Below are 11,497 nucleotides of genomic sequence, written 5' to 3'. Positions count from 1 at the left end.
AATGAATTTGATAAAGTAGTAGAATACAAAATTAATGCACAGAAATCTCTTGTATTCCTATACACTAATGATGAAAATTCTGAAAGAGAAATTAAGGAAACGCTCTCATTTACCATTGCAACAAAAAGAATAAAACACCTAGGTATAAACTTACCTAAGGAGACAAAAGACCTGTGTGCAGAAAACTATAAGACACTGATGAAAGAAATTAAAGATGATACAAACAGATGGAGAGATATACCATGTTCTTGGATTGGAAGAATCAACATTGTGAAAATGACTATACTACCTAAAGCAATCTACAGATTCAATGCAATCCCTGTCAAACTACCACTGGCATTTTCACAGAACTAGAACAAAAAATTTCACAATTTGTATGGAAACACAAAAGACCCCAAATAGCCAAAGCAATCTTGAGAAAGAAAAATGGAGCTGGAAGAATCAGGCTCCCAGACTTCAGACTATACTACAAAACTACAGTAATCAAGACAGTATGGTACTGGCACAGAAACAGAAATATAGATCAATGGAACAGGATAGAAAGCACAGAGATAAACCAATACACATATGGTCACTTTAGTTTTGATAAAAGAGGCAAGAATATACAATGGAGAAAAGACAGCCTCTTCAATAAGTGCTGCTGGGAAAACTGGACAGCTACATGTAAAAGAATGAAATTAGAACACTCCCTAACACCATACACAAAAATAAACTCAAAATGGATTAAAGACCTAAGTGTAAGGCTAGACACTATCAAACTCTTAGAGGAAAACATAGGCAGAACACTCTATGACATAAATCACAGCAAGATCCTTTTTGACCCACCTCCTAGACAAATGGAAATAAAAACAAAAATAAACAAATGGGACCTAATGAAACTTCAAAGCTTTTGCACAGCAAAGGAAACCATAAACAAAATGAAAAGACAACTCTCAGAATGGGAGAAAATATTTGCAAATGAAGCAACTGACGAAGGATTAATCTCCAAAATTTACAAGCAGCTCATGCAGCTCAGTATCAAAAAAACAAACAATCCAATGCAAAAATGGGCAGAAAACCTAAATAGACATTTCTCCGAAGAAGATATACAGATTGCCAACAAACATATGAATGAATGCTCAACATCATTAATCATTAGAGAAATGCAAATCAAAACTACAATGAGGTATCACCTCACACCAATCTGAATGGCCATGATCAAAAAATCTACAAACAATAAATGCTGTAGAGGGTGTGGAGAAAAGGAGACCCTCTTGTACTGTTGGTGGGAATGTAAATTGATACAGCCACTATGCAGAACAGTATGGAGGTTCCTTAAAATACTAAAAATAGAACTACCATACAACCCAGCAATCCCACTACTGAGCATATACCCTGAGCAAACCATAATTCAAAAAGAGTCATGTACCACAATGTTCATTGCAGCTCTATTTACAATAGCCAGACATGGAAACAACCTAAGTGTCCATCAACAGATGAATGGATAAATAATATGTGGTACATATATACAATGGAATATTACTCAGCCATAAAAAGAAATGAAATTGAGTTATTTGTAGTGAGGTGTGTGAACCTAGAGTCTGTCATACAGGGTGAAGTAAGTCAGAAAGAGAAAAACAAATACCGTATCCTAACACATATATATGGAATCTAAAAAAAAAAAAAGTTTCTGAAGATCCTATGGACAAGACAGGAATAAAGGCACAGACGTAGAGAACGGACTTGAGGATACAGGGATGGCGAAGGGTAAGCTGGGAGCAAGTGAGAGAGTGGCATGGACATATATACACTACCAAATGTAAAGTAGCTATTGGAAAGCAGCCGCATAGCACAGGGAGATCAGCTCGGTGCTTTGTGACCACCTAGAGGGTGGTATATGGAGGGTGGGAGGGAGACGCAAGAGGGAGGGGATATGGGGATATATGTATACGTACAGCTGGTTCACTTTGTTATACAGCAGAAACTAACACACCATTGTAAAGCAATTATAATCCAGTAAAGATGTTTAAAAAAAAAATTGAGCCACATGGATATTAAGTGACTTGCCCAAAGTTAAACATTTCGAGTCTCAACACCTAGTCCAATACCCATCCCATGACACCACAATTACTTGAAGGCCGTGAAATAATACATGGCTTGTAATTTTTCTATAGTTAATCTGATATATATGTTTTATATAGAGTACATTTAATTTACTAAGCTGGACTTTTCTTGAGAAGAAATAACCCCCTCTTATTTTAAGCCATAGAGATTTTGGGGCTTGTCTGTTACCACAGCATAGCCTGCCTGTCCTGAATAATATATTCCTGTATTGAGTTGATCACACTTTTTTCTCCCTTAATGTATTTATTGAAATGTTACATTAAAAGATTTTTTGATGTTGACTTATCCTTGCATTCTTGAGGTAATTCCTAGATTATGATATAGTATATTGACATGGCCTATTTGATATATACTACATTTAATAAAATTATTTTATTTATTTCTTGACTCTAGGATCACAAGTGAGATGGGTCTATCATGTGTTCTTCTTACCCTATCCTTGTCCAGTTTTGACATTAGGTTTCACTAGATTCATACATTGGCTGACTTTTCCTCTTTTTCTATTCCCTGAAATAGCTTGTGTAAGATAAAGATGATCATCTCTTGAGTTTTGAGCAAGAGGGAATGTAGCATCAGATGAATTTGGAGAGGTGATGAGGGGTCAGATGATTTAAGATTTTGTAGGCCACAAAATCTTTGTAAGAAGCTTGAATTTTATTCTAAGGGAATTGGGAAGCTATTGAAGGATTTAAGCTCCCAAATATCATCACGATCTATCACGTATTTTAAATATATCACTCTGGCTTTATTTGGAGAATATATTAATGTGGCTAAGCATGGAAGCAGAAAGAGTAGTTAGGAGGCTACTTAAGTAGTCTGTGTAAGAGATAACGGTGGCTTAGTCTAGGAGGAGGCAGATGAAGTGGGAGAATAGAATTATCTTGATGTGATGTTTATTTTGATATATATTGACAAGACATTAATGGATTGTATAAAGGAATGAGGAAAAGGGAAGGATTATGGCTTCCTTGAATGATTCTTAGATTTTTGTTTGTGTAATTGGGAAAAGAGTGTTCTACATACTCACATGGGTAATTCTGGGAAAGGAATAACTTGGGATGTAGGTTGGGAAAATATAATTTCTGTCTTGGACCTCTTTAAATAGAAAAGGCTATTATGTATCCCAGTGAAGATGTAAACAGTTGGAAATGTGAGTTTGGAGTTCTGGGTGATGGGGTAGAAATCAGAATAGGGGATGTAAATTAGGATATCATCAGCATAATGATGGCATTTAAAGCCACTGAGCTGGATGAGGTCACCAGAAGAGAGAGTATCTGGGGGCAGGCAAGGAAGGTGAGTCAGGAAGAGACATTCTCCAGGGTACTTTAGTAGCTCTCTTGTATTTCTAATTTGGGTCTGGATGATTCTCCATCTACTTGGGCTGTGATATTCATTTAGAAACTTGTCAGCCACTGTGTAGGTGCTTAATGAATAAAGATTTAATGATTCAGATAAGATAGTTATTTGTGGGCGAGATGCTTGGGAATCCACAGGAGTTCTTGTAGTGGCTTCCCGGGCCTCCCTCCACCTGTAGTGGCTTGATAGGGAACTTCAGGTTCTCCTTCAAAGAACTTCTAGCATAAATGTTCTGCTTTCAGTCAGTATAGAATTGTGTCAGCCAGAGAGTTGAATTGAATCTGGCACATTTCACCAATGGGTCTCAGAAGGGAGGGAGAGCTTTAAACCAGGATCACACCTGAAGGCCTGGAATGTCACACCCTTGGCACAGGGCAGGATTTTAAATCAGTCGTAGCTTTCTTTCTGCTGATCCCACAAATGATGACCTATTTCTCAACACGCAGAGCTCAAGGCATCCAAACAAAAATGGAAGCAAAAGCTTCATTGCCAATCAAGGAATACACAGATGCTAGATTTAAGAGCTATAGTATTTGGAGAGCTCAAGAACACGTGTTTAGCAGCTCAAGAGGACCAAAAGAGATGGCTTCAGGGCCTTGATCTGCTGTTCAGGGAGAGTTTCTCTCCCAGGTGGCCATATGCTACACTGGGAAACTTGGAAAAACCTTGTTTTCCAAATATGGGCTCTATTAGTCAAGGGAAAATAACATTGATTTTCGTACCTTGAAAAATTATTCCTGGAGTAACCAATGGTAAGAAAGAAAAGTAATTCTTTCTAGGGGTCTAATATTTAAGGAGAATTAGAAAATACCACCCTGTGTCAAGTAGATTGAAAGCTGCAGATTCGATGGTTTAAGTACCATAAGAGAAAAAGTTACACAGTGCAGGGAGAATCTTAATCCTGGTGCTAAGCTCTTTGCTATAGACTGCTTTGCCGTCTTTCAATTACAGCTTTATTATTTGTATAGTATTTGAAGTTGGTAGACATAAACTAATTTAGGGTCTACTTTCTAAATGTTTTTCTATAAATTACAGAAGTGTATTAAGTAATTTAAGTAAGTCTTCAGTTCACTCTTTTTTGGTTTCCTTTTGCTGTTTCCTCTTAAAAACAAGTTAGGTTTGTAGAAATTCAGTAGTGTTAATGCTTGGCTAGTTGAAAGAACTAGGAAATATTTATAAGTAGAGATAATGGAGAATCAAAGAAAAGGATAATAAGAGAATTACAAGTGAGGTTCTGACTTGGGGTGAGCAGTTGCCCTTTACCCTGAACATGATAAAATTAGCAACTTCTGAGAAAATACAAGCTGCTGGTGGGAAGATATATATAAGACAACCATGTGGTGAAGACCAACTTCATGATATCAGATAGCAAATGTTTCTAGGTGTGCAGCTTCTCTCACAGTCACACTTCATCAAAAACCAGCCCACCCCTTCTGTATGCAGTGTTTAAAACTAAGTCCCCTCTCCTGCATGAGGTCTTCCCTGACACCAAGAAAGCCCTAAATGAAATCAAAGAGATATTTTATTATTGGTATCCTTCATCTGTCATCTTTAATATTTCAGGTCACTCTTGTCTCAATTTAGATGAAAATTATTTTAAGTCTTCATAGGAAAATGGTGTTCGGTTTTCAGTGTCCAGTTTCAAATCATTTCCTCCTATGCCATCTCATTTTGTAGTTAGACAACATGGATTAGAAGTAACCATTGTAGCCACCTAGTCCAGCATCCTCAGTGTAACAATAATCCCTAACGACCATTCATCATGCCCTCGGACACCTCCAGGGACATGCAACTCACCTCCTCAGTAAGGCCAATCTGAACAGCCCTAATTGTTAGAAATTACTTCCTTGCATTGAACTGAAATCCATCTGCCTGAAACTTCTACCCTTTTAAACTTAAATTTGTCCTCTGGGGCTTGAAAGATTATGTTTGATTCTTTTTCCTCAAGAGAATCCTTTAATATTTTAAGATAATCATCACAAATCACCCAAGCCTTTTCTTTTACTGACAAAGCATCTCTATTTCTTCCTATCATCAGAGTGGCTTTGAGCACCTTCACATCCTTATTGCTTTCCTCCAGATCCATTTCATCACTCCTTCAACCTGTTGTGCCCTGCTTGTGCCTGGCACTGTTGTAGGCACTGGGTGTACAATAGGGTGCAATAAGTAGTGAAAACAGAACAAAATCTCTGTGCTCATGGATCTTAAATAGCAGAGGTAGAGGCAGAGTTTTAACAGACGATTGAGTGTGGAGGTCTATGTCTTTGGTATGTGGAATCCAGAACATTCTAGATGTATCTGCACAGAGCAGTGCTGTGCCAGGCCCAGTTTCTAATAACTCCATTCATTTGGTCTATACTTCTCCATCACTGTATTTCTAGCAATGCAGTCTGAGATTACATTATTTTTGGGGGGACAGACGTGCACTCTTTTTGAACAATATTGTGTTTGCTTTCAATTACAAACAAAAGTCAAGTATTTTTTTCATTTGAACTGATGTTCAGTCATATTTTGTCCATCCTGTACTTAGTGTTAATCTAACTCTCTCCCTTCTAGGTATAAGGCTTAATATTAATCCTTCCTAAATTTCATCTTATTTGGTTACAAGTTCATCTTTCCAGCCTGCCTTGATCTCCCTGGTTTCTGCCACCATTAACTGGTGCATTAGCTATTCTTCATAGCTTTGTGGCATTCATAAATTTGATAAGTGGACTACTTACACCCTTACTTGAGTCATTGCACAAGCCCAGTTAGAACAGGGAAATTCTAAGTTCAGAACTCTGAATCCTCCCCATGAAGTCCTCCTTTCTGGTGTGTCCTGGTCAGTTAATCAGCTCTTTTTTCTGACTTTTTTCAGTCTGTTATGGATCCAATGAACAGTTCTTCGAGCCCTCACTTTATCTTCATGTTTACAAAGCTCTCACAAAAGAAACTGTCAAATGCCCTGTTGAATAGTACATATTGCCTTCATACAGTCCTCATTTGCCAGTCTAGAGACCATACCTACAGAGGAAATGTGGCTGGTCTGCACAATGTTGTGGTGGGTGTACCCTCATTTAGCTCTTTGTGATTCCCATTCTTCTCTTCAAATTTTCAAAGCCCATCCACTTTCTGATTGCTTAAATCCCAGACTTCCCAGCATGGGCTGTAGGTTCTTTGCAATCTGGCCCCAATTTGTATACCATCTTCATCGCCATCAAAGTCATTCCTTCTCTTTGAAACCATCCACATCAAACTTCTTGCTGTTCATTAAATATTTGTCTCTTATTTATGTTTCTGTAATTCAGTATATGTTATTACACCCACCTGAGATGCTGCTGTGCTCTTCTTCCCCTTTGTCCATCTGGAAGATTCCTATCAATTTTAGAGAGTCTGATAAAATGTCCTTGACTTTCATTTCCATGCTTTCCTAACACTTTGTCCACACATGCACTGAATACATCGCACCATAGTGATTTACCCATCTTTCTACTGAACTCTGTCTTGGGAAAGGTCTATTCATCATCAGAGACTAGCATAATGTCTGGTATGTTGTAAAGGACTTAATAGACATGTGTTGAATTCTACTGTAGAACTTTCCTATGGGCAGGCTCTAGGTACCAATCCAGTATGTGCATCTTCTCCCTTATTTCCGGCAAACTGGCTCAATTTTGCTATCACCGTTTCTCTACCATGCTTTAAAAGTTCCTGAGAATTTCATTTCCAAATTCTCTCATTGCCAATGACTGGAACTTCTCTGACTTTGGAGATAAATTCTTTGAGACGATTGAGTGCCTTTTTAATTTTTTTTTTTTTTTTTTTTTTTTAATTATTTATTTATTTATTTACTTATTCTTGGCTGTGTTGGGTCTTCATTTCTGCACGAGGGCTCTCTCTAGCTGCGGATAGCGGGGGCCACTCTTCATCGCGGTGCGCGGGCCCCTCACTATCGCGGCCTCTCTTGTTGCAGAGCACAGGCTCCAGACATGCAGGCTCAGTAGTTGTGGCTCACGGGCCCAGCCGCTCCGCGGCATGTGGGATCCCCCCAGACCAGGGCTCGAACCCGTGTCCCCTGCATTGGCAGGCAGACTCTCAACCACTGCGCCACCAGGGAAGCCCTTAATTTTTTTTTTGGTTGTGCCGTGCGGCATGCAGGATCTTAGCTCCTTGACCAGGGATCGAACCCACACCCCCTGCATTGGAAGCACGGCGTCTTAACCACTGGACCGCCAGGGAAGTCCCTGAGTGCCCTTTTTATTTTTCTTCTCTTATCCTGAGCCTCAGTTGCCTCTTAGAGGTGTTATCACATAACGTAAGAATCATTAGATTTGGAATCTTGAGACTGGAGTTTAAGTCCTGACTCTAATTCTGCCAACTTGTGTGACCTTGAGAAAGTAAGTTCACTTTATTGAAACCCAGTTTTTTTATTTGTTATTTGAAGGTTATTGCTTCCATTATTATTATTTTAATATTCTAATCATGTCTTCTATCATTTCTAATTTGAAGACTGTTCTTGGCTAAGAATTTGGAAACTAAATAGGAAATCAGTTCTTCTGTGTTTTCCTATCTTCTGGGGTCATGACCCCACTTACCCCTGTCCAGCTGCTGAACTCTGCACCCATGCATCCCAATACGAGCCCCACTGAAAACTCCAAACATGGCTTGTTCTTGCCATGCTTAGCTCTCCTGCAGGGGCTCTATCTTCTAGCTCTCATTATACCATTCTGATGCTGTCACCTGGTTTTCACTACATTTTAGACACCATACACTGCCTGTTGGATGGATTGTTTTCAATTACTGTAGCTACAGCTGCCCCTGGTGTCTGACCAACAGAAATGATGGTCTATTTCTAGGCCACTGCTTCTGATCTAATCAATATGACTGCTATCAGACTGCCTTTCTAAATACTTTACTTGCCTTGCAATAAAAAGATTTTCACACAGAACAAAGCAGATAATATGAGTTTTGTTTTATTGTTAAGGACACTGAGGCTTAGAATGGTCAAGTCACTTGCCCAGTGTGACCTAGATTTTAAGCAGTGAAGTCAGCTAAAACTCAGATGTTCTGATACCCTCTCTAGTCCTACTCCAACATGCCAAAAGGGCAGGAACAAGGTCGCAACACTTTCTGTATTCCTTCCCAAACATTATACAGCATCTCACTCATAAGATGTGTTCAACTAATTTGCCAACTAATTGAAAAGTGTATATAACACTTAAAAATTGTGTCACTTTGGAAGTAATCTATATCAGAATTTAAACATTTTAACAGGAAGGAGTGTTATGATGTGATTTCTTTTGTGTTATGATTTCTAGTCATCTTGTGTGAAAGTTACAGGATTTATGCTATGTTAAGCTATGCTAAGTAGTTCAAATGGAGTCACAGTGGTCAATGTGAACTTTCATATTAGTTGTTTGGAAATGTCTGCTGTAGGATTGCAAGTGTCTTTGAGTAATAAACTGGGAGTGCTAATTTCGATAAGGGATTTATTAGGCAAATTAGGATTTATGTCACTGGAACTGAAGGAGCAACTGATAGAGACAAGATCCCCTGGGGTATAACTGTTGCTCCTACTGACAGACAGACTTCTTAAAATGAGACCACTGAGCTGCATGACTGGCAGGCTCTATGCTGGAGGAGCCAACTCTGAGCTGCTGAGAGCTATTCCAGGAAACTGCTGGGGGCTCCCTCAGAGCAACAGATGTCTTCCCACACATACTTGTCGCTTGTCAAGAGCCCTGCTGCTGGACCTGAGATGCCTCCTTCCCATGCTTTTCCTTGGAGTGTCTCCTTACCCCCTTGCTATTTCCCCACTTTGACTAACTCATGTTGTGTGCTAATTGTGTGCAATGTACCTAGTGATTTGTGAATTGAATTGGCTACATTTCGTAAGCCTATAATTCTGTGATTCTTTTCTTTTTTTTTAAACTTTATTGGAGTATAATTGCTTTACAATGTTGTGTTAGTTTCTGCTTTATAACAAAGTGAATCAGCTATACATATACACATATACCCATATTTCCTCCCTCTTGCGTATTCCCTCCCTCCCACCCTCCCTATCCCACCCCTCCAGGTGGTCACAAAGCATGGAGCAGATCTCGCTGTGCTATGTGGCTGCTTCCCACTAGCTATCTATTTTACATTTGGTAGTGTATACATGTCCATCCCACTCTCTCACTTTGTCCTGGCTTACCCTTCCTGCTCCCATGTCCTCAAGTCCATTCTCTACGTCTGCATCATTATTCCTGTCCTGCCCCTAGGTTTTTCAGAACTTCTTTTTTTCTTTTTTAGATTTCATATATATGCATAAGCATATAGTATTTGTTTTTCTGTTTCTGACTTACATCACTCTGTATGACAGACTCTAGGTCCATCCACCTCACTACAAATAACTCAATTTCTTTTCTTTTTATGGCTGAGTAATATTCCATTGTATATATGTGCCACATATTATTTATCCATTCATCTGTCGATGAACACTTAGGTTGCTTCCATGTCCTGCCTATTGTAAATAGAGCTGCAATGAACATTGTGCTACATGACTCTTTTTGAATTATGGTTTTCTCAAGGTATATGCCCAGTAGTGGGATTGCTGGGTTGTATGGTAGTTCTATTTTTAGTTTTTTAAGGAACCTCCATACTGTTCTCCATAGTGGCTCTATCAATTTACATTCCTACCAACAGTGCAAGAGGGTTCCCTTTTCTCCACACCCTCTCCAGCATTTATTGTTTGCAGATTTTTTGATGATGGCCATTCTGACCGGTGTGAAGTGATACCTCATTGTAGTTTTGATTTGCATTTCTCCAATGCTTAGTGATGTTGAGCATTCTTTCATGTTTTTCTTGGCCATCTGTATATCCTCTTTGGAGAAATGTCTGTTTAGGTTTTCCACCCATTTTTGGATTGGGTTTTTGTTGTTTTGATATTGAACTGCATGACCTGCTTTTTTTTTTTTTAATAATTTTATTTATTTATTTTTAGCTGTTTTGGGTCTTCGTTTCTGTGCGAGGGCTTTCTCTAGTTGTGGCAAGTGGGGGCCACTCTTCGTCACGGTGCACAGGCCTCTCACTATCGTGGCCTCTCCCGTTCATGAGCTGCTTTTAATTTTGGAGATTAATCCTTTGTCAGTGGCTTCATTTGCAAATATTTTCTCCCATTCTTAGGGTTGTCTTTTCATCTTGTTTATGTTTTCCTTTGCTGTGCAAAAGCTTTTAAGTTTCATTAGGTCCCATTTGTTTATTTTTGGTTTTATTTCCATTTCTCTAGGAGGTGGGTCAAAAAGGATCCAGCTGTGATTTATGTCATAGAGTGTTCTGCTTATGTTTTTCTCTGAGAGTTTGATAGTGTCTGGCCTTACATTTAGGTCTTTAATCCATTTTGAGTTTATTTTTGTGTATGGTGTTAGGGAGTGTTCTAATTTCATTCTTTTACATGTAGCTGTCCAGTTTTCCCAGCACCACTTATTGAAGAGGCTGTCTTTTCTCCATTGTATATTCTTGCCTCCTTCATCAAAGATAAGGTGACCATAGGTGCGTGGGTTTTTCTCTGTGCTTTCTATGCTGTTCCATTGATCTATTTTTCTGTTTCTGTGCCAGTATCATACTATCTTGATTACTGTAGCTTTGTAGTATAGTCTGAAATCTGGGAGCCTGATTCCTCCCGTTCCGTTTTTCTTCCTCAAAATTGCTTTGGCTATTCGGGGTCTTTTGTGTTTCCATACAAATTGTGAAATTTTTTGTTCAAGTTCTGTGAAAAATGCCAGCGGTAGTTTGACAGGGATTGCATTGAATCTGTAGGTTGCTTTAGGTAGTATAGTCATTTTCACAAGGTTGATTCTTCCAATCCAAGAACATGGTATATCTCTCCATCTGTTTGTATCATCTTTAATTTCTTTCATCAGTGTCTTGTAGTTTGCTGCATACAGGTCTTTTGTCTCCTTAGGTAGGTTTATTCCTAGGTATTTTATTCTGTTTGTTGCAATGGTAATTGGGGGTGTTTCCTTAATTTCTCTTTCAGATTTTTCATGATTAGTGTATAGTAATACAAGAGACTTCAATG

Source organism: Balaenoptera ricei, chromosome 1, assembly GCF_028023285.1.
Source record: "Balaenoptera ricei isolate mBalRic1 chromosome 1, mBalRic1.hap2, whole genome shotgun sequence".
NCBI classification, from domain to species: domain Eukaryota; kingdom Metazoa; phylum Chordata; class Mammalia; order Artiodactyla; family Balaenopteridae; genus Balaenoptera; species Balaenoptera ricei.
Note: the sequence above shows the minus strand (reverse complement) of the source record.